We start from the raw sequence: 24,041 nt of genomic DNA on the forward strand, positions 1-24,041 counted from the left end.
GCACAGTTTTCAATAAAACCCGTAACTCATATTCATGATTTTAATTAGATAATATGATTTGTTTCTCAAATGTGATAAAAAACATTGTGGATGAATCTGTATTTTTATGTTTTAGTTGCCAAAAAGTTATTTTACTAGGAGTTGAACCCCCCAAGACTTTTAAAATACCAGGCAGACCCAAGAGATCATCTTTTGCTACTCTAATCCCACTAAATAAGCTCATTTGGCCCTGTGAGCCTTTTTTTCCAAACCTTAGACTAAATGAATACATTTAGAAGCCAACAGAACAAAATTAACTGTGAACAGAAAAAAATCAAAGATAAAAAACTAGTTAAATTCCGAGTCGAAGCACAACGATGGGAAAGGCAAAGAAGAAAGAAATAGAACTCATTGCTAATTTGTGAAATGGTCTATGTCATGCATTTGGGGAGCCATGAGCACCTGCTGCATCGCAGTATAGAACGACACAAATATGGCCTCTTCCTCCCTTTGCTTTCTTCGTCTTGGTGCCCCCAAGCCCAGGTGTTATGATACTCTGCGTATTCTTTCTTGCTCCCGGTCTAACCATAAGTAAAATTATTCTCTGTTCCAAAATAAACTCAACTTAATTAGGAAAGACAAAGGAAACGCACATTTCTCTATGCTTGCCATGTATTTATTTATTTTTAACATTCTGGCAATAAATAAATGCCATGCTTGGCCCAAGAGTTAGTCACCTAGAAGTTGGGCACTTAAATACTGCTCAAGTGCCAGGTAATTACCCCCAAATAAACACCTCAGTTTAGTTAGACTAAACATTGCCTCATTGGCATTTAGTACCACCGTTTCTGTAAAACTATAGAGGAGGGGAGGAGGGAACCAGACAGCAGTTTAGAAAATATTCCTGAGCAAAGAGGCCCTAAATAATTTATGATAAGTAAAGTAAATCAGCTCATCCTACACAAGGATAAATTCTTCATTGTTGATATTTCTAGTAGCTAACTCAAAATTCATGAGTTTAGTGGCAATATTGTGGTTAGAGAATAAACATCAAAAACTTTTAAAAAAACTTGTTTTAGGAGCTGAATTATATGGGGATTAACTCTTATGCCTTGAGTCTTGCAGATTTATATGGCATGATTTGTATTGGAAAATTTTATCTTACTTTAAAGCTTTTTGTAAGATCTTTTGAATATGCAGAGTAGACTGAGTTGATATAAATACTCGTTGGACACTTTTTTGGACTAGTTAATAAATATCTTCCAAAACCCATTCTGCCCCCACACATATAAATGCCCATCCCCACACTATCTGCAGCCAAATCTAGAATATGATAGCTTTCTTGAGCTACATTCTAATTTCTTCTTAATCTCTCTCCCTGGACAATGGCACCCACTTAAATGGTTTATTTAACTGATATGTTTTGACAATTAATATATATATATATATATATATATATATATATATTTCCAGCCCATTCAGACATTTCTTAAGAGGTCCAGGTAATATCCAGCTTTATTTGGCTGTCTCACAGAAGCCTCAAGGTCAAGTGCACAAAACCAAAACGATTGTGCACCCCCTGCACACCTGTCTTCATCCAATGTTCCTTCTCTCTGGAACCCTCATCTGCCCAGTCCAGCCTCCCCCTTAATTTATACTGAGGAAGAGCAGAGCACACATTTCCTTCCCTCATCCTCCACACCCAGTTACAGCTCTTTCCCCTTGTCCTGGAACCCTCTCATCTTTTTTGATTTCCTGAAAGCCCCACATCTTTCTCCACCTATCAGGGACATAGTTCCTTCCTCCTTGCCTTTACTTACCCAACCTTGAAATCTCTTAGAAGTTACTGCTTCCAGGAATGCTTCCCAGACCACCCCTGCCCCTCCAGCACCTCCCCATCCCCTGGGTCTAATTCTACCTCTTCAAGGGTCTTACCATACCTTTCACTTCTCCACAGTCACCAGCTGTGCATTTGTAATGCCTTGCTCAGTGTCTTCTTCCTCTCTCTGGAAGATAGCTGAGCAGAGCGTGAACCATGTCTATTTTGGTCACTACTGTGGACCTGTATGTTTGACACATATATACGAATGTGTCAGATGTTTGTGCCGTATTTACAGTGTTGAATGTTCGATATATCGTGAAAGGATGTATCAACCATTGTTGACTTAGAACCTGTTTGATCTTGTGAATGCCAAGGGTCCTCATTATTCTGACATTTCTCAGACTTTGGATGGAGAGCCTGATGTGAGGAAGTGAAGGATAATATAATTCTACCTGGGAAAGTCAGAATTACAAATTCTGGCAGAATTAATTTTCGTATCTGATTGCTGAATTAACAATATGTGTTTTTGCTTCTTATATGTGTGTGTAATGTTACTTTTTTGTTTGCACATTCAACGTAAGATTTGGATTCTGTGAATATTCACTTACACTCACTTTTTTCCATTTTAAATTTGTATTTAATTTAACATGTTATAGATACATTTCTTAAATCATACTTTCATCTTTTGTTTAATGTACTTTAACCTTATGCTTCTTTTTTGATTTCTTATAATTTTACATGATTAAATCTTCTTTATAAATTATTTAGGTTATCAATATATAGACACAAACTATAACATAGGACAATCATGGATTAGTGCTGTTTTATCTATGTCTTTTATCAATTTCTGAAGAGTCTGGAAAGTTCACTTTCAAAGTAGTAGCTTTGGCTTCTTTTTAAGAAAACCCATCTTTTTAAACCAAAAAAGAATTGGTAAAATCAATGGAAATGTGGACCATAGTTCCTCTGACATCTTAGAATATCTGCAAGTTATGCTTGCAAAATCTTGACTTCACTCGAGAGTACATCTCTTTTATTTATATCCAATGGCCATAATCAAAACTGTTTGGCTTTTTATTCTTTTTTTGACTGATCTTAGATCATAGAAAATCAAATACTCTTCCAATAAAAGGACATAAAAGACTTGCCTTCACATTAACAATCTTTTTTTTTTCCAATTAAAAAATATCTCCTTTCTGCTTCCTAGATATTTGAAGATACATGCTGAATTTAAAAATTGTTTATTTTTCAACAAATATTTGTTGAACACTGATGGCATGCCAAGTACCCTTTTATGATGTTATTGCCTTAGCATTAGGAAAGGACTTTAAAGATCAATTAAAACTCTTCATTTTGCAAACAAGGAAAGTGAGACTTAGGGAGGGCACATGACTTGTTAAAGGTTATATCATGAGTTAATCAGAGCTGGGAATGTAACTCAGTTCAGTTGCTTTTCACGTTCCCTTATTTTCTCCTGATTATTTTTAGATTAGGATTGTTAAAATGTGCTTTTCTTGCTTTTTAAAAATATGTGATTATTATTATTATTTGTTTAGTAACTTACAGTTTCAAAGCATCATCATGCATATCATTCTTATGAGTGGAATTTATATCTTTTATCAAAATTTTGTATTGAACCAAATGTTTTAGCACTCATTGAATTTCCCTGTAATACACTTTTCGTTCATTTAGACTTAGGGATATAATATGGTAAGTGGAACTATTTGCTTATTAAAATAGTGAGGTAGATTTGAAACTGATATTTTTGACCCTTTCCTATATATTTTAATTTAAAGGTGAGATAACTAAAGTTCAGAGTGGCTAATCAATATTCTCACATTTACACTATGAGTTAGTGGGGTCACAGACATTTGAATCCATATTTATGCCTCCAAAGTCCTTGTTCTATCCTCCATGCCTTGCTGTCTAGACTTCTCTCCCTTCTAGAATAACTACTTCCATGCCTGTCACCCAATTTGAATAGTTAGCACGTTGTCTGTCAATGACTTAAGAAGTTCAAAACAGTCTACTGACAGGCACTAGAGAATGATATACAATTGTATTGTATATACAAATGTATTGTGTATACAATACATTGTATACAAATGATATACCAAAAAAAAGGTTTTCTTTCCAACTTTTTACTTTTTAATCCATCATTATGCCTATACCATGTTTATAGACACTTCCAGACACACTGGGGAAAACTCACTCTTTAGTGAAGAAAACAAAGTAGCAATAAAAGATACTAAGAAATTAATCATATTTAGATAAAAGATTTATCCACATCCCTACCACTGAGCATGCAGTGAACTTAAGATAAATTTAAAATCAGACACAAATCTAATTGTGACTTAATATAAGACATTTGGAGAGCCTCTTCATTTCTTTTGTAGTATGTGTCTGAACAGAGTTATTAAATGATAATCCAAGACTTTTACCCTGTAATGGCCCTAAATTGAAACTTACTTAAACTTACCACTTCCAAAATCTTTTTGAAAGTATTGTTTAAATTTAATTTCATATAATTGTCTTATGCACATTTCTATTTTTAATACTTAAAAAAAGACCCTTAAGTTTAATGTAGAAGTGGGGGTTCTTTTAGGCACAGCTACAGAACTAGCAATTAAGAGAGCTAGGAGTCAGGTCTCGATTCAAATCTCTGCTCCATTTTTTTCCCCCGTTAGTAATTGCTTAACCACAGAGAGTTGTTAGAAGGATTAAATAAAATAATCCATGTAAGGCACTCAACATGTACTGGACGATAGTATGCATACAGTTAAGTTTTAGCTGTTAATATTACATTTTATTATTGTGAGTTAACATATTTACAGTGCCTAGCAACTGATGAACACTGAAGCTATTATTACTCTGATATATAATTTACTTTCCTTTTTTCAGAAAATTGGTCTTTATAATATCATGTTGATTTAGTCCCCTAGTAAAGTGTTTGTAGAAATTTTTAAGAATGTTTTTGTTATTGGAACCTAACTTTTCATATTTGAAGATGTTTTTATTTAGCTTAAAAGAGGGAAGGGGAGGGTTTTATGAAAAGAAAGAAAGAAAAAAGGAAAAAAAGAGGTTGATCAAAACTGGTTTCCAGACTGCTTGCACTGTATATTGACTATTGTTGAGTCACTTACAAAATAATGTAATTACCATCAGGATCACCTCAAACTCTTTTTCGTGATCTTAAAAACATAAATAAATATTAGAATTATATTACTATGAACAAAACAAAACAATAATAAATTTACTTCTAGTCTCCTGGCACTGGTTTCTGGTGTTTGGCAGCATTTCAATGCAGCTAATCAATTTGAGACAGCATTGATTAAGTTGAACAAAAGATGATATTGATTGCAGGCTGTAACCAATAAACAGGCTATTGTTCCATAGTTATCATAGGTCATTGTTAACTACTCATTTAACTAGACAGAGTTATTATTATTAAATAAAAAGTCTCAGAGACTTTTAGAATAATGTTTTCTTATAATTTCAGTATATTATTCTTTTAAGAAATATATAATAAAGGAAATCTTGTTTCTGAACATTCTAAACACCAAATGCTGAAGGCCTTTTATAGGTTTTTGTTGGAAATGGTTTCTTACATAATTTAAACTAATTATACATGAAATAAGACATAGCGGGCAGTTAAGTATGAAGTTGCTGAAAATTGTAATAAGATATAGTTGATTATAACTATTACTTACAAAAAATTATTTTCAATGTATTATTTCCATAGACCTAATCTTCTAAACTCTTGGTTCTTATGGGGGAAAAGCATGATTTTCATTATTATGTTTGTGTTGAGCTGTGACATAACATAAGGTTTTGTCCTGTCCTTTCAATTCTTACTCGATTGCCCAAATATTATGAAGATTAAATTAAGGCAAAATGATCGGGCTTGGTGTGTAATATAGTTGACATCATTTTTCCTTAGTATATGCAGTATAATAGGTGGTAGCTTCTATGACAATTCAGAGGATATAGGGAATATCAGGAATAATTAATTAGAGTTGGAGATTTAGAGAGGGTAAAAAGGACATTGTACGACTAAATTATGATTAAGTATTGAAACAGACCAATTATTTATAGAAAATACAGTGCTTTGTTAGCATAGATACAACTGAATTAAACTGGCTTTTTCATGAATGTGTTTGTGGCTTGGCTTGAATACTGTCTGAAGACCATAATCAAAGAACAGTGATAAATGGAAATTGGGAAAGGTATTAGCAGGGGGCCTGAAAGATCAATGCTAGATCCATTTTGATTTAACATCATAATTAGTGATATGGAACAGTGGTTAAACAGAGTGTATCAATGAAATTCACAGATGATCCTAATTTAGAAGGCGTAACATACATCTGTGTAGACAGTGTAAGTATGCAATAGAAATTTAGGGAATTTAGGAATCTCAGGATGAATGAAATGAGATTACCTTTGTAAGAAAGAAAATTTAATTTTAAGATCTGTGGGGTTAAAAAAAAATTGTAAAGCTCAACAAATGTCAGTGATAATGTGTGTCCGCTTACAACTTTTCATAGTTCTGTACTAACAATGAGCAGCTGTAGGACTGAGAGAAATGTCAGAGGATAGGTAGAAAAATAAGACTCTGTCATTTTAATATTATATATATTTTTATTAATGATACTTTTTATTAGTATGAATACCAGTTGAAGAAATTGGTTTTTCATTGTGATCAATGCATTCCATTAATTTCTTATTTTGATAGTATATTCTCATCTTCGGTTTTAAGAAAAATTTATTTAAAATAAGTTTTTGCATTGAGTCTTTTTACCTTTATTATCAAACGAAAAAAATGATGACCATTATGTCCAATTAACTTGCTCACTGACGATTGTTACAATAGAAACCGTATGTGATGTCTACCAAACCTGAAGAGGATTACCATTTTGAAATATAGATTAGAACTAACTCTAGTGGTTCATGTTCACATAGCCTGCTTCCTCTTTTTGTATCCACTCTTAGACAGTGATAGTGGCCTGGCCATCTAAGAGAACCTCTAGTAAATATTCACAGTAATTTCTTTGAGATGGAACATAAATAGATTTTTATTTTCTGAAAAATATTATTTATACTCCAGGAGTTATAAAAGTTATCTGAAAATATTTAAATTACAGAAAAAGAATCTCCGCTTTAAAGTCTATTCACTAAATTACAGGATTTACATGCACAAAATAAAAAATTGGTACATAAACACCTGGTGATGGAAAGTATGTCATCAATTTTGATAGCATGTATATGTTTAGACATTCAAGATATCTAACACCCTTTGCTATAAATTCTTCTTTAAAAAAATAAGACATTATCATTTAGACTATAAATATAAAAACGCTTATGGTGCATTATTCCATCTCCCATAGTTAGGGACAGAATGCAGACATGCCACAATAGTGTTTTTTATTTCAACTGTTCGAACCATATTAATGAGAACATCATTTTGGAGAACTAATTATTTCTATTTGTCTTGTGTCACACTTTCTAATTCCCCTATATTAGCACAGCCAAAGCAAATTAATTGCTTTTCCAGCAGTTGAACCTTGTCCAAGAGTGAGCTCACATTCCCTTCCAGTTTCCCTGTTTCTGAGAGTGCATTGTGTCAGAAATTTCTCTTGATACTAAACATAGTCTAGAGAATATCTTTACAGATTTCTGTGCACTCACTTGATGAAATTTATAAGTTTAAGTGACCCGCCAGGAAAGATAAAGTTCTTAGCTGCAAGATTATACATCAAAACAGTTAAAGTGAAATTAAAATTAAATGAATGAATCTCACTGAAGCAAAAAAAGCAGTAATTAATGGTTCCCTTAATTGTCTTCATAAAATATTTGCATGGGTCTGATTTGCATAATTTGCATGTATTAATTAATCTTTCAAAGGAATTTTGTGCTGAGAGAAGCCAAAAAATCTCTTTGTTTTATTTAACATCTAATGAAATATTTATCTTCTTTAATGAACTTCTCATCTTCATTAAAATAAAAATTGCGCAAGTTTGTATGTTTTAAATGTTTTTATAATTGAAGTATTCAAAAAATCTCTTTAGACTTACAACAGCTGAAAAACAAACACATTATTTAACATTCAGTATCATTTTAACAACAGCAATACTTCAAAAAAAAAAGGAAGTCCAATTTCACTTTCTGAAAGGTGGCAAAGCATTTGGTAAATGAATAAATGAATACAGCTATTTGGTTTTAAAAGTAAGATTTACAAAGGCCTGATCATTTCTTTCAATGGTAATATTATTTTTATGGTTGAAATAGTGGGCAACTAGAGGGTATATATGAGAAAAATCAGTATGTTTAATTGTTTGGGAAATAGTTCATTGGTTGAAAATATTTTAACTGGTTCAAAGAAATTAGTCCATTAAAATCCACTTGCTATTATTAACAACTCCTAGATTGACTGACAATATTTCCTGGTAGGAGCTATACGGTTCCAACTTCATTCTAAATCTGACTGCTGGAGATTTGCAGCAGGGTTTTCTCCACTCACAAACTGAGATCATAGTGAAGACCAAGAGACATGCCTTGGAAGGAATGAAATTCAAAATTTCATCAAGTGCCAAATAGTACATATTCACGAAAACTAGGGAAGAGTGTGGGGAGAGAGCCCAGAAGTTAAACAGACACAAGGGAAGGGAAATTGATGATTCATTAATGGTATTCATTCTTTTTGATTCAAAAATGATACAGAACAGGGGCGCCTGGGTGGCTCAGTTGGTTAAGCGACCACCTTCGGCTCAGGTCATGATCCTGGAGTCCCGGGATCGAGTCCCGCATCGGGCTCCCTGCTCAGCGGGGGGGTCTGCTTCTCCCTCTGACCTTCTGACCCTCTTCCCTCTCGTGCTATCTCTCATTTTCTCTCTCAAATAAATAAATACAATCTTTAAAAAAAAGTGATACAGAACATTACAAAGAAGAACATCAGTTAACATTTTCTAAAGCAATTTAAAGTTTGCACAGCTTTCTCACATACATCATTTTTGTTTATCTTCTCCTCAAGCCCATTTTATATTTGAGAAAACTAAGGCACACGAACATAAAGCAGATTTCTTGGAATCAAACCGTGAACTCAGGACCTCTGAGTCCTTTTGACTCCAAATGCCTTGCTCCTATGTGACATCAATCTTTTTATCTCATGATAATTTATTAAGTGGCTATGAGTGACTAAATACTAAGCCAGATAATGAGGGTGGGCTTAAATTTTTAAGGATTAAGATTCAAAATGCAAATATATAGTTCTTTCCATGTAAAGTTTAGTAATGAGATAAAATCAATTAAATTGACTTTGGTTTCCTCTAGGATCATCTTTAGGGAAGCAAAAAGGCATTTTCATTAGGCCATGGACATTTCTTAGCCCTGCAACCACTCTCATGATTTGTAGTTTCTCATGAAGTTTTCCCTAATATAAAAGGAAAAATTAAATCTATTTGGTGACAAAAATAGTTATTAATCAGTTGCAAAATAAATGCCAATACAGATTTTTTCCCTAAAAATGATAATTTATTTAATAAATAACTGATTTCTAAAGGATTAAGGTTTAACATTAAGATGACTTAGTTTTAAGAGTGGTAGAATGAGAACAATAATCTGCTGTCAAAACTACCATTCATTAATGTTGTGACCCTGGTAACTCATTTTACTTCCTAAGACCTGTTCTAGTACTGATATTTTTATCCTGTTAAAATGTCAAAGGCATTTATCTTTTTATTAGTGTGGACATAACACACACAGGCGATGCATGTGTCTGTTCTCCATTATGGATACATGGATTCTGGATTCAGACTGCCTGGGTTCAAATCACAACACTGATGTTTATTATCTGTATAACACAGAGTGTGTAAATTAAACTTTTTGATTTTTGGAGTTCCTAATCTGTAAAACACAGATAATGATCGCAATATCCACCTCACGGAATTGTTATGGGATTAAGTGAATTAATATATGTAAAGAACTTAGAACAGTACTCAGTAGAGACTAAAAGCTAAAAAGACTTTGTTATTTTTACAATTATGCATAAACTTAATGTAATAATACTTGCAATAGTATTCATTTTTGGTAAAAATTAAACATGTTTTGGATCTTAAAAATTATTTTAAGCCAATAATTTTTTTTCCTGTATGTGATGCATACTTTTTCTTTTAGCATGTTTTAAGCTGGAAAATGCAAATTATATTTACCAGATTTTCCAGGGCATTTAAAATATTCATGACAGAGTGTGAATTTCAATATTTATATCAATTTAAATAATATGGTTTGAGGAGATTTATTTGCAGCCACGTATTCTGTATGATTATTTATCTCTTTGCAAATTAAATGAAAGATAAACTAGTTATTCTTGACTCATTTAAGATGGAAGTGTTAGAGCTTCTTAATTTTTTTATTATATTTGGCAAATTTCTCTTAATATGGTTTGTATTTTCATATAGTGTGGAGTAACTGCAGACTCTTCTAATTCATATATAATCATACTCGAGAGATAGTAAATCTCCACTTAAGCTTACTAATTACACCTATAAAACCATGAATGATGGCTACAAATTATTGGATCTGACTCTCATTCTTTATTTATTTCTCCCTGGGAGAAAGAGCACTGGATGGGGAGATTTTAGATGATAAATTATCCCCATACATAATCAGGTTTGCTGTGTTTAAATTTGATGCCATACTATGATTTTATATTAACTTACAAAATTCCCATTTTAATAGATTAAGAGCTAATTATTTGATTTTCATGATAAAATGATATTTACTTATAATTATAATATCAATGTCTTTATTTTTTCTTAATGGATTTTACTGATTAATATAGTTCTATTTTGTTTCAAGTTACCATAGTCTTTTGACTTCTTTTTATAAATTCCCCAGCAACGTTATATGAAATGTCACTCTGAGGCCTTATCCCTAGTTAAGGTGTTGGGAATGGAGAAGAATTTTGCAAATGAGAAAAGAAGATTAGATGTAAGATAACAGGCACAGAAAGTACATTCCTCTGCTAACTCCAACAGATGGTTCTGGGTTCCAGCCCAGGTGGGACCATAAACTCAGTACTACCGTATTTTTTTTTTTCCTGAGGGAACTCAAAAATATGTACTTTTACGTAAAAGTACAGATTTTCAAAAATACTGTGGAAGCCTGAATAACATGTTTATTTACAGTCTTTGATAATAGTAAGACAGAAAAGTTCTCTCTCCATCCAAAAAACTCATATAATGTCAGATGATGTCAACACATAAACCAAATTTAAAATAGCAATTAAGTCACAAGTATAGAGAACAGTTCTCCAAGCTTTTTAGAATGAATGCAATGACTTCCCCTAACTGCTTTGATTTCAGACATACTTTTGAGTTAGAATTTTAAGATCCACTTGCCCACATCATTCCTCAAATTTTTGCAATTCAAATTAATCCCATTATGTTAGGCACTTAATTGATATGATTATTGCAAAGAATTAAAAATGCGCAATAACTTACTTTGTAAATTCTAATTATACTTCTTAAATTATTAGAATGAGAAGTATTTCAAGAAATTGCAAAAGATACTTTAATGTAAAGGGTTGATGAATTATATACTATAGCTCATAGGCTATATTTCCCTAAGAATTCAGAATCAATTCTGGTTAACAAATCTCCAAGACTCAGTGAGTGAAAAAGTGAAGTAAATATGGTGGATCAAAAGAAAAATATTAATGGCATGGCACTCGTATGCTTATGGTCTTTTGGAATAAATTTCTCATAATTCTTATTTTTCCCAGGGGACCTCACTGAGATTTGTGATATATTTGTGCTAACTTTCCAAGGGTTACCGGCAGCAGAATCAAAATATGGTTCTAAACTATTTCTCCATATCATATTATCCCACTATTTGTAGATATTTTATTGTAGTCTTACAGTAAGATTTTTAAATGAAGGCAAAATTTAACTAGTGACTTATTGCTCCTTCTTACACCTACTAATAGAGCAAGTGAGAGCAGTGAGCCTATTGCATCAAACTGATTTGAGTTCAAATTAGACAGAAACCTCACTAGTTCTCAAAAAGTTACCCTTGTCAAGTCATCAGCAAACTATAGCTCAAACCCCAACAGACCATCCATCCAAAAGAAGGGTAAAGAGACTGAAGACTGTGAGCTCTCATGTTAACAGGAGAGCAAATCTCATTTTTTTTTTAAGATTTTATTTATTTATTTGACAGAGAGAGACACAGTGAGAGAGGGAACACAAGCAGGGGGAGCGGAGCGGGGAGCCTGATGCAGGGCTCCGTGGGATCATGCCCTGAGCCGAAGACAGATGCTTAACTGACTGAGCCACCCAGGCGCCCCAGATTTTATTTATTTATTTGACATAGAGAGAGACACACAGCGAGAGCCGGAACACAAGCAGGGGGAGTGGGAGAGGGAGAAGCAGGCTCCCCGCGAAGCAGGGAGCCCGATGCAGGGCTCGATCCCAGGACCCTGGGACCATGACCTGAGCCCAAGGCAGACGCTTAACCAGCTGAGCCACCCAGGCGCCCGCAAATCTCATTTTGATACAAAACTGGCAACAGTACTTAGCTTAGCTTCCACACTCTCTCATCTCGTAATTTCACATTCACAGTAAAGTCTCAGCTAAGTCCAAAAATACGGATAGCATTTATCTACAGAGTAAAAATGTTATGAAAATTAATGCTCGAGTGGTTATAAAGAAACATACCAAAATTAGGTCAATATTTTTAGGATGTTTATATACTTAAGTTTCAGTGTAGCTAGATTTTTGTTTTTGTTTTTGGTAAGTCACATATGAATTGATTTCTAAGTTAATGTTTAAATATTTAGTTGGTGGGTAATTGCCCATTTTGATCTCGAACGCAGCTCTTGGTTGCCTTGTTTTGAATAGTATTTCAACATGTGGTTCTGTTCCTTTGTGAGAAAATTGGAACACAGACATTTATTTAAACCAAACAATTCACATAGAAAGGTTGTGAATTATCACAACTCAATAGGCTCTTTTGTAAGTTGTTTGTACAAAACACAGGAAATGCAAAAACATTTCCAATTATTTTCTTAATGTTAAATTGTATAACCAACAAAGAGGTGAAATTTTGTCATTATTCCAAAGCTATAGGCTTTTATATTTCAACACTTGCAGGGTGCTTTAACATGAAATATTAGGGAACAAGTATACATGCAATTTTAGCAATATTTAATGGATCAATGACTGTTTAGAATTCTGAGACTTGAAAATAATGACTTTTTTTAAAGATTTTTAAATTTATTTTAGAGAGAGGAGAGGGGCAGAGGGAGAGGGAACCTCAAGCAGACTCCCTGCTGAGCACGGAGTCCAACGCAGGGCTGGATCCCAAGACCCTGAGATCATGACCTGAGCTGAAATCAAGAGTGGCTTAACTGATTGAGCTACCTGAGGAACCCCGAAAATAATTACTTTGATTATTGTTTTTTACTCTTGGCAGCATTTATGATTTCTGAATAAAATGAGTTAGCAATGTGACAAACGTGAATATATGAAAGTAGATATTTTAAAGATTTTACTTATTTGAGAGAGAGAGAGAGAGAGCATGAGCAGAGGGAGTGGCAGAGGGAGAAGCAGACTCCCTGCTGAGCAGGGTGCCCCAAGCAGGGCTCGATCCCAGGGCTCTGGGATCATGACCTGAGCTGAAGGCTGACGCTTAACCGACTGAGCCACCCAGATGTCCCTTAAAATCATTTTTGTGCTTAATTTTAATTTTAGTTTCTTCTTTACTGTGGTTTTTGTCTTCTCCCTCTTTAACCACTAACTGGAGGTCCTCTTTTTCTTTCTTTTTTTTTTTTAAGATTTTATTTATTTATTTCACAGAGAGAGAAAAAGCACACAAGCAGGGGGAGGGGCAGGCAGAGGCAGAGGGAGAAGCAGTCTCCCTGCTGAGCAGAGAGCCTGATGCAGGGCTTGATCCCAGGGCCCTGAGATCATGACCTGAGCTGCAGGCGGATGCTTAACCAACTGAACCACCCAGGCGCTCCAAGGTCCACATTTTCATATGGTTAGGCCAATAAGTAAAATAAAAACAGAATACAAATAAGAAAAGTTTTGGAAGCTCCAAAATCACGAATTTAAATTTTAATGAAACCTGGAATTTCTATTCTTGAAATCCCTTTCAATTAAATATTTTTCATCTGATGTCTCTTCCTAAAACCCCTCTGACCATTGCAACTGCTATAAAATCTTCGCTGCAGTATGGAATGCAAAAGACATAGATGAACACACTCTTCCAACATGGCTTCCAGACTGATACCAATGTCCTCTTCTGAGAAGCATCTCATGAACAGTTTGGGAGAACAAAACTTAAAAATGGCTGTCTGTGAAAAATGAATGTCATTTAAAAATATATATCTTCTTGATTTTCAAAGTTCATATTTAGTATTTTAAAGACTCTACAAGTCCTGCATTAAATTTGATATAAAAGTTAAATTAGCATTTCCTAAAATCATCTGATTATGAAATTTTTATTGAATTAAAAGTAATATTCTTAATCTCAGGAAACAAACTGAGGGTTGCTGGAGTGGTGGGGGGTGGGAGGGAGGGAAGGGGTGGCTGGGTGACAGACATTGGGGAGGGTATGTGCTATGGTGAGTGCTGTGAATTGTGTAAGACTGATGAATCACAGACCTGTACCTCTGAAAGAAATAATACATTATATGTTAAAAAAAAAAAAAGAAGATAGTAGGAAGGGAAAAATGAAGGGGGGGAAATCGGAGGGGGAGATGGACCATGAGAGACTATGGACTCTGAGAAACAAACCAAAGGTTCTAGAGGGGAGGGGGATGGTGATGGGTATTAAAGAGGGCACGTATTGAATGGAGTACTGGGTGTTATACGCAAACAATGAATCATGGAACACTGCATCAAAAACTAATGATGTAATGTGTGGTGATTAACATAACATAAAAAAAGAAAAAAGAAAAAAGAAAAATAATATTTCATGGAATGAACTTTGGCAACTGTTCATTGTAACTAATTCTTGGTAAATCTATCTGTTGTAACCAATTCACTTTAACAAATGCTTATACACCAAGTGCTGGGGCCAGAAAAAAATGCAAAACACATGATATCTTTTCTAAACAATTCATAATCTAGTGGGATATAAAGATACATAAATAATTCTAGTAAAATATGTATTGAGTTAATTCCTTTTGATAAAGCTGTGGGTGTCAAGGTGTTGTTTGGGGTGGAAGGAATTAAGTCAAATTTTAGTTATATAAAAATATGAAATATTTATACATTAAATTTTTACATGAAATCAGGAATTATTTTAACAAATCAAAATATGGCCAAATCATGTACCTACATGTCTCAATATTTAAAAGCTAATGTACTCTATAAACATATTAGGTAGTCATACTTTGAAGTTTTTACAGTAGGACTCATTTTTTGTTTTGTTGTTTATAAGAACTCACTAGTACACTTTTGGGAACATGTATTTGAGGCCTAAAATTAATTTAATAGATTGAACCTGAAATTTAGAAAATTTGTTTTTTTCCCTTAACGATGTAAAAAATCGTTCATTCTCTTTTAATGAAGTACTGCTTTGATCTAGTGCTTCTGAAATGTAAACAAAGTACTTTCAGAATACAAACAAACCAATTAATTCCAGTTTTGTGATTGGTGAAGATTCATTTAAGTCTACATGTGTAAATCTAAATCCTCTGAGAAGCCATATTATTGACATATTTTGTATAATTTTTTCAAAAGAAGAGACATAAATATTATGGCTGCTTCTGAGTAAGGCTTTAAACAAATTCCTAAACATTAGGAATATTTATCTGCTTCCCTTTGTTTTATATCTGGTCCCCCTTGTTTTATATCTGAAATCAATATATTAAATCCTAAATCCAATATGAATATTGCATGGGAAGTGTTGATCTAGAGTGAGAATAAAGAAGAATGTAATAAATTCAAAAGTGAGGTAATAAGAATCCAAGTTCTGGTATTGTGCAAGGAATAAGTGGGAGTGAGCAGTGAAGTATAAGGAGAAAATCAACTCAGAGGGCATAGAAAACAGCAGTTGGTAATTTGAAGTAGGTAGTCTGAGAAAGAGATCCAGGCCAAGGGGGCATTTAGATAGAGTTGAAGAGTAAGCATCCAGCTGAACGTACTGCTGGAGCTTGAGTATGAGGCAGTTTGGATGTGAGTTCTAGATAAGAGATACAGCTGTGGACACCATTAAAGGCTTATGCTGAAATACAGCATCTCTTTGCTTAATCTTGAAATTGTCATTCTTCTGAAAAGGCTAGAATGTCAAGCTTCTTCTCCCCCAAGAAAAGGTTATAATAAGAGTAATAAATGCAACATTAAGAAGCAAAGAATATTCAAATGACGATGAGTTAATACATTTCTCTATTATCCTTATTTGTAATGAATAACCTAATATTTCTTTTTTTTTTAAAGATTTTATTTATTTATTTGAGACAGAGAGAATGAGAGAGAGAGAGCACATGAGAGAGGGGAGGGTCAGAGGGAGAAGCAGACTCCCTGCCGAGCAGGGAGCCCGATGCGGGACTCGATCCAGGGACTCCAGGATCATGACCTGAGCCAAAGGCAGTCGTTTAACCAACTGAGCCACCCAGGCGCCCGAATGACCTAATATTTCTTAAAAATATAGAGAAAACATTAAGTAGCTTTTTTTTAATCTCAGAAAGAATGGATTACTTGGCTTTGAATTTTGTCCATTAAAGTGAGTGTAATAAAACCGGAACCCAAAAATTTACAGTGCTAGATTATATACATAAAATTAGAATAGAGAATGCTAAAAATACATAGTGGTATATTAGAAAATTCATATTTTGACTTATTTATTTTGCATCTTTGTTAATTCTGCGGATTTTACCTATGACAAACTGTCAATTCAACTCTTGCATTAAGAGACATGTATTTTTCATGATATTGTTTCATATGGCAATATGTTGGATATCAGTCCTTTCAAGTAATCAAACTACATGAATAGAGTCATAAACAAAAAAGCAACAATAATTTACTCACATTGTTAGCTTTCCCTCTGATGCATACATATTCTTTGCCATCATTTGAACAGTATAATACATTCTTATTTTGATGAAGGGAAAGTAAAAATTACACTTTAGACTTGGTAAGTAAATAAAAAATGCTCATGTAATAGTGTTTTGAATTATCACAACAAAGTGTGTGTTATACCAAAATAATACTAGTCCTACACCATATTTTAAGCTTTTTGGAGCATCAGATTTTTCAATACATAAGACATTTGGTAATAAAGCCATCAAATGTCTGGTTAAAGTTGAAGCATTGAGAGAATTCTCATCTGAGCACTGAACTAGCAAAGAACAAGACCTGTTTAAAAAGGGCTGATGAAGTGAGCTCTTCATACAGACATTATAATGCTATCGTGATGGGAGAACAGGCAATATTTATTAATCAAGACTTACAAGTTACTATTCTTATAGCTATTCAAGTACGTTTCCTTAAAAAGAGATAGAACTGATGTCTGTCCAGTTGAAATGAATCAAAGATATTATGATAAAATTAAGCATTCGTGGTTGAGCAATTTGGTATTGTCTAAGTGCAACTGTGAGTTAGCCCTGAAAGAGTAGTAAACAGTTTCTCTGGTGGGAAAATAGAGATTTTATTATAAAGTGGTTTTGACATAAGCCTCGATGAGTTCCTTAAATTCATAATGTTTCTTGAAATGTAACCTTAATTCAGGATATAATGATCTATGTGGTGACATAATTTTATTCATATTACAATTGGTAGTGATGGGAAAATAAGGAAATACTGACAGTAACCACAGCCACAAGCTCTTAATTTTAATGGAAATAGTGGCCTATGTTACCATGACCCAGGGCAGATTTTCACAGTAGGCATGAAATATACATATATCGGCATTTATCTTTTCTTCCTAAATATATGCACATTTATTATAATATACTTTAAATGTTTATTTGTAGAGTTTTTGTGTTTATTTTTTGAAATTGAATTAAAGAAATTTGACAATTTCATGGAATTTAATATATGCTGAGAACAAATTGGAACTTAAACATAAACTGTAAGTAAGTCCAGAGTGCTCAGATGTGTCCTGAAATTCTTTGTTTCTAGAGACAGAGACAATTCATAAAATGCAAAGTTATCTATTAGCATTGCCTATTTTTGTAAGAGCACATTTTGTCTTTTTTGTTTTTTCATTGCTTTCCACTTTAGAGAGCATTTAGTGGCTTACATTTGTCATTGTTTGTGGCTGGTTTTGTTGATATTTTCCTGATCAATTTGCAAAGCATTATGTCTGTTTCTTTGGAAAACATGCCGTATGATAAACAACAGTTTCAAATATTGCAAGATACCAGGTTTAATCAAAATTGAACATAGCCAGTCACCACTACTGAATCAAAACTTTGAAGGGGCGGGCGCCTGGGTGGCTCAGTTGGTTAAGCGACTGCCTTCGGCTCAGGTCATGATCCTGGAGTCCCTGGATTGAGTCCCACACCGGGCTCCCTGCTCGGCAGGGAGTCTGCTTCTCCCTCTGACCCTCCCCCCTCTCATGTGCTCTCTCGCATTCTCTCTCTCAAATAAATAAATAAAATCTTAAAAAAAAAAAAAAACTTTGAAGGGGCATTAAAAAGATTGTCTGGCTTCTACTTCAATCTAGTATCTTTCTAAGTGCTATTAATAGAGAGATCTAGAATTTTTTTGGTCCTTCTTTCTTTTTTGGTAATTTGTTAAATGGTAATAACTTCAGCAGTATGGAGTTATACAATTTCCTGGGATGGTTACTTTGGTCACATTGCATCAAGTATCTGATGTAATCAGCATTATTCTGAGAGAAGTTTAGTGTAAGAATTAGACTATTAACAATTATCATTTTTATATCTGAGGCCACCATATATCATGAAACAAGATCATCAATCTTTATGGAAAATCTATTTTTTATTCCCAGTAGAATCAAATTGTCCTAAGGTAACATAGGTAAAGTTATTTCCACTTAATAGAAGATATACATACTTAATATATATTTATATATAATATCCATTTTAAAAGACAAAGTTGTGAAAATATTCTGTGATTTAGAGTAATTTATTCCATTAGTAGCAAATCAGAGAGTTTTTTCAGAAATTATTTTGATGTAGGGGCGCCTGGGTGGCTCATTCACTTAAGAAGCTGACTCTTGGTTTCAGCTCAGGTCATGATCTCAGGGTTCTGAGATCCAGCCCCGTGTAGGGCTCCTCACTCAGCAGGGAACTTGCGTGAGATTCTGTCTCCCTCTACCTCTGCCCCTCCTCCCCTCCATGCACTCTCTCTCTAAAATAAATCAATAGGAAAAAAAGATTAAAAAATTATTTTGATGTATAAGACAAATATTGTACTGGAAACACACAGGTTGGTTTTGCTATTTCTCTGAAGTGTAGGCAAGCTTCCAAGAGAATTCACAAAGTGGCACTTGGCGTGGCAAATTCACATGACTCAGAGTTGGGTCATCAATCTTTTTCTGTATTTCAGAAGAAAGCAAACTGAGGTAGTATACTAAAACCCTGTAAGTCACAAGAACTGAAATATTTATTTGTGACATTGACCAGCGCATCTTTCTTATAAAGGAAGGAGTATTAGTTATGTGCCGTGGCACAACAAATTACTTCCAAACTTCATGGTTTACAACATTTATTATCTCACAGTTTCTGTATGTGAAGAATCTGAGAATAGCTTAGTTGGGTCATCTGCTTTGAGGGTCTTTCCCAGGGTACAGTAAGGCATTGGAAAGGACTGCAGTCAACTCTAGACCCGACTCAGGCAGGATTCACTTCCAAGCTTATTCATGTGGCTGTTGGCTGGCCTCGCATCCTCAAGGGTGTTAAATTGAGAGCCTCAGTTCCCCTGTTGGCTACTGGCCAGAGACCACCATCAGTTCTTTGCCACAGAACTTTCCATAGGGCAGTTCACTATATGGCAACCTACTTCAGCAGATCAAGCAAGTGAAAAGATCCAGGGAGAGTGTCTGCCAGCAGGATAAACATCAGTTGTTTATAATCTAAGCTTTGAAGTGATTTTCCTTCACTTTTGCCGTATTCTCTTCATTAGAAGCAAGGGCCTAGATACAGTCCATACTTAAAGGAGATGGGGATCTCACTAGGATGTGAATATCAGGAGACAGGGAGCATTACTGGCCATCATAGAGTATTCCTACCAAAGTGGCTATGCAGAAAATAAAATCATCAAATTATCTGGCAAGAATGGGATTAGAACTAGGAGTATTATATAATCAAATATTTTCTGGACTCAAGAATATATCTAAAGGTAGACCAGATGTATACATCAGTCTTTGAAGGGAACCTCATCCCTGGTTGGTGCTTTCATGGGCATTTGCAAAACCTATCAGCTTAACTGCTTTCTCTAGGCTACTTTTCTGGACAAGCCCTCTATTGATTCTCATAATCTTTCTTTAGATGTGATCATTCTATTGATTCTCATAATCTTTTTTTAGATGCTATCATTCTGTCAACACATTTCCTTGCCTGTTTGCTAGTCTGTCTCTTTAATATAACTTTACACTTCTCTGGGCCGATCCTTTGTGGGTTAATTTTAAAGTTGAGTGCACAGAGGGCTACCTTATTTAATAATTCTTGTATAACATGTTACTGTTCTTACCCATATACTGTCTACACAACAGTTGATGATTTCATTAGATAAGATATAAAGAAAAGCTATTCTCCACAAAAGTGTCATTTGTTTAGTTACAACAGTTATCATATATATACTAAAGATTTGAGATCTTTTCATGGAAGTTTGTCACTTGTCGAGTTTAGCAGTAGACCAGTATTTTGGGTCAGCATTGTATAAATGTGTTAAATAAAGCTCTAGAAATTTAGAACTTTATTCACTTACAGATACTTCTCTAAACAAATATAACTTTATTAAAATTGCTCATTTAGTCATGCTAGAGGAAATGGAAAATGGAAAATGGAAAAAAAAATAGAAAATGCTTAAGTTTTAAAAGAAAGATGACTTTTTCCCTCCAGACTTAAAAGAAAATAACTAGGTTCTGCAAGAGCTGCTCTTCTAATTGTCACCTTTGTTTTTTTTACCCAGAGTTAACACATAAATTTATTCTGAAAACAATTTATTCACTGAGGATTTTGACTGTTTCTTGTAATCCTGAAGGATACAAATGCTTGGTTTGAAAGATTTGTTTCCCTTTCCTGCAATATTTTGTTTTATCAAATAAGGCATCACTTTTTTCTGTGTTGTTTTAATTAGGCATAGTACATAATTTATCCATTCATCATTCAGGTTTAGATATGCCCTCAAATGATTATTTCCTTACATACCTGTGTCTCAGTCTTCTTTATTCCAAAAATGAATAGAAGAATGGAGAAAGTAATGAGAGATTTTTACTGTGCTTTACTTTGCTGAAGTTGGGAGGTCTCACCTTCCAATCAGGACAAGGTAACCTAAATACAAAGTACCCCATTCTCACTTGCTGGTGCATTAACCACTGTGATGGTTTCCCACTTCTTACTAATGAATGCTTAATTAGAACACACACACACAAATGCTTTACCAAAGTAGACCTACCAGCAATATAATTTTTCTTTGTTTACAGAAATAAAACAAAACTTTAAAGAGGTCTGTGTTCTGCTTTTTTTTGTTTGTTTTTGATAAACTTTTAAAAGATAACCTGTGTTTCAAACACAGATAATCACAACAGTACTTTCCATACATCAACAAATGCACATTAGCATACGTAGTCCTAACTAAATAACAGGTAATACAGTTAAGCAGACTTCATAAACTTCGCAATTGTAAATTTACCATTAAAACAAAATGGACCAGTAGACCAGATTCCAGCTTATGTCCACACCCTCAGTCCAGTAAGTTTCATGAAACTGAACCTGGTTTTTTGGGAGAACTCTATTAAGAAAATCACTAAGCATCATCTTACTATCTAATACTTGAATAGGACTTCTCAAAAGCCTTGTTGTTAAGCAGAAAACATTTACTATGAGAACACTGTCCACATGATCAGTGAAACAGTACATGTGGAGAGTGGAGAGTGTATATCCTCAATGAGTTATTAATAAATACCTGATATTGGTGAAATATTAAAACTTTATACCATTTAGGCAAACTATTTTATTTTTTTAACTTGTATGTGAAAGAAAACCATACTCACAGAAAAATTAAAAAAAAACTATTAAAACTCTCATATGTCCTTTACCAGGATTCATCTATTATTAATATTTTGTTCCCATGTGCTTTATAATTATTTCTATCTGCATAGTATTTTCTGAAGCATTTGAGAGTAAGCTGTATAAATCGTGGCCCTTTACCTGCTATATTTACCCATACATATTTCAGGGGGCATTTACTAAAAATAAGGATGTTCTCTTATACATAACCACAGTATATTTATCAGCTCGGTAAATCCTTCATTGTCATAGTACTCTTATTTAATCTGACATCAAAATTCTAATTTTGTAATTTGACCCAATCATGTCCCTTATAGCATTTTTATAGCATTACTAAATCCAAATTAGTATCACATATTATATTTAGTTGCCATTTCTCTTTAGTCTCCTTGATCTTGGAGCTCTTCCTTGGACTTTAAAAAATTTATAAAGTTGACATTTGGGAGAATACAGTCTTAATAGGGTGTTCATCATTTTGCATCTGATGTTTCCTCATGATTCGGCTCAGGTCACGTGTTCTAAGCCTGCATACCACCCACAAAAGATTGTGTTTTTCTGAAGGTATACATTCAGGAACACACAATATCCATCTTCCCCTCATTTTGTGATGTTAGTTTGATAGTTCCTTCTATATATTTTTATTGAGCACTTGCCAGGTTCCAGGCAATATTCAAGGAACTAGTAATACACAAAACCATATAGTATGTTATCTGTTCTTAAGTTTATTATAGCCAGGCTTTAATCAGTGTCTCTAAGAAGCTTTTTTAAGTGTTGGCATAGTGAAAGCAACTTGGGGGGGGGACAAGTGTTTGAATCCTATGACACGTAGTTGTGACAACACTTAGGTTCTAGTAATATAATATATGGGACCCAAACCCTGTCTCCATGAGTATAGGCTGATTATTCATGATTAAAACTTTTTGTCAGAGGGCTAATTTCTTAACACTAAGTATAGAATGGCCTGTTCCCTATTGTATAGATAAATAGCAGACAGTTGATGATGATGATTTTTTTTAATCAGTTTTGATTGGTTGTGGTCATAGAGATATGGTTTTAAGAACAAAGAGTTCCTAAATAGATAACAGTTCATAGAACCACAGGGTCCAGATTTCTACCCCAACTGGGGAGGATTCCTGAGTTACAGAATAAAAGATCTTTAGTACCCAGTAAAGCAGCATTATCATAATGTTTGGTAGTAAATTCCTCTTTGCCCACAGAGAGCATCAACATCATCATTGAGCCTAAAATGCAGGCAAAGGGCCTCTTCTTTAAGATACTGACAACAAGAATGTCACTTCTCAGAGGAACTGAGATATTTTAAGCTGATCTAGCCATTTGGGAAAAGTATTTTGCCTAGGGCTGGAGTTGACTAACTCCATGCCAGCTGAGATTAACCACAACTATCTGCAGATCTTCTAATGCCTTCCCTGAACATTCTTCAGTCCAGCTTTCATTACTGGTTGTCTATTTAGTGTCCCAATTAGAAAGGATGCTGTGATTAGACCAGCTTGCCCACTGATGATCCTTTCTAGCCACACAACACCTACAGTCCAGTTCCACCTGCTTCAAATTATCCAATTGTCAAAGTTTGGATCTTTCCTCGATTCTGGTGCTTACCTAAAGTCTGATGTAAAGTCCCTTCACATGGAATGGAGAGTTTCACTTTTATCATCTTTGGCTAAAGCTTAGTTACCTTTCAACATGCATATCATAGCTTTAGATGATCTTCTAAGAACACGTTTTAAACTAGACTGTGTTCTGTCATTCACTTTCCTCTTTGAAGGGAACTGAAAAATTTACAAAAGCAGTTTTTGATTATACTTTTTTGTCTTCACTGTTAACCAGAAGAGATTTACTTCATACTAGCCTTTTAGTAAATGTGATATTACCTGCTCTGATTTCCAATAAGCTGAGCCATATTGTTCCATTAGGTAACCCATTACCTACTGCTTGTACTGATATATTTGGTTTACACAGACAGAATACACTTGCTGCAGGGCTCTTGTATACACAGTCCATGCCCATTCTCTAGAAGAG

At 34.1% G+C, this 24,041-nt stretch overlaps 1 protein-coding gene across 1 annotated transcript in view; it reads left to right on the top strand.

The window, feature by feature from the left end:
• DACH1 (dachshund family transcription factor 1) overlaps nucleotides 1-24,041 on the top strand; it is a 425,055-nt gene that overhangs the window by 389,594 nt on the left and 11,420 nt on the right. The gene's annotated exons all lie outside the window — the stretch shown is intronic.

Source organism: Neomonachus schauinslandi, chromosome 3 (assembly GCF_002201575.2).
Source record: "Neomonachus schauinslandi chromosome 3, ASM220157v2, whole genome shotgun sequence".
NCBI lineage: Eukaryota > Metazoa > Chordata > Mammalia > Carnivora > Phocidae > Neomonachus > Neomonachus schauinslandi.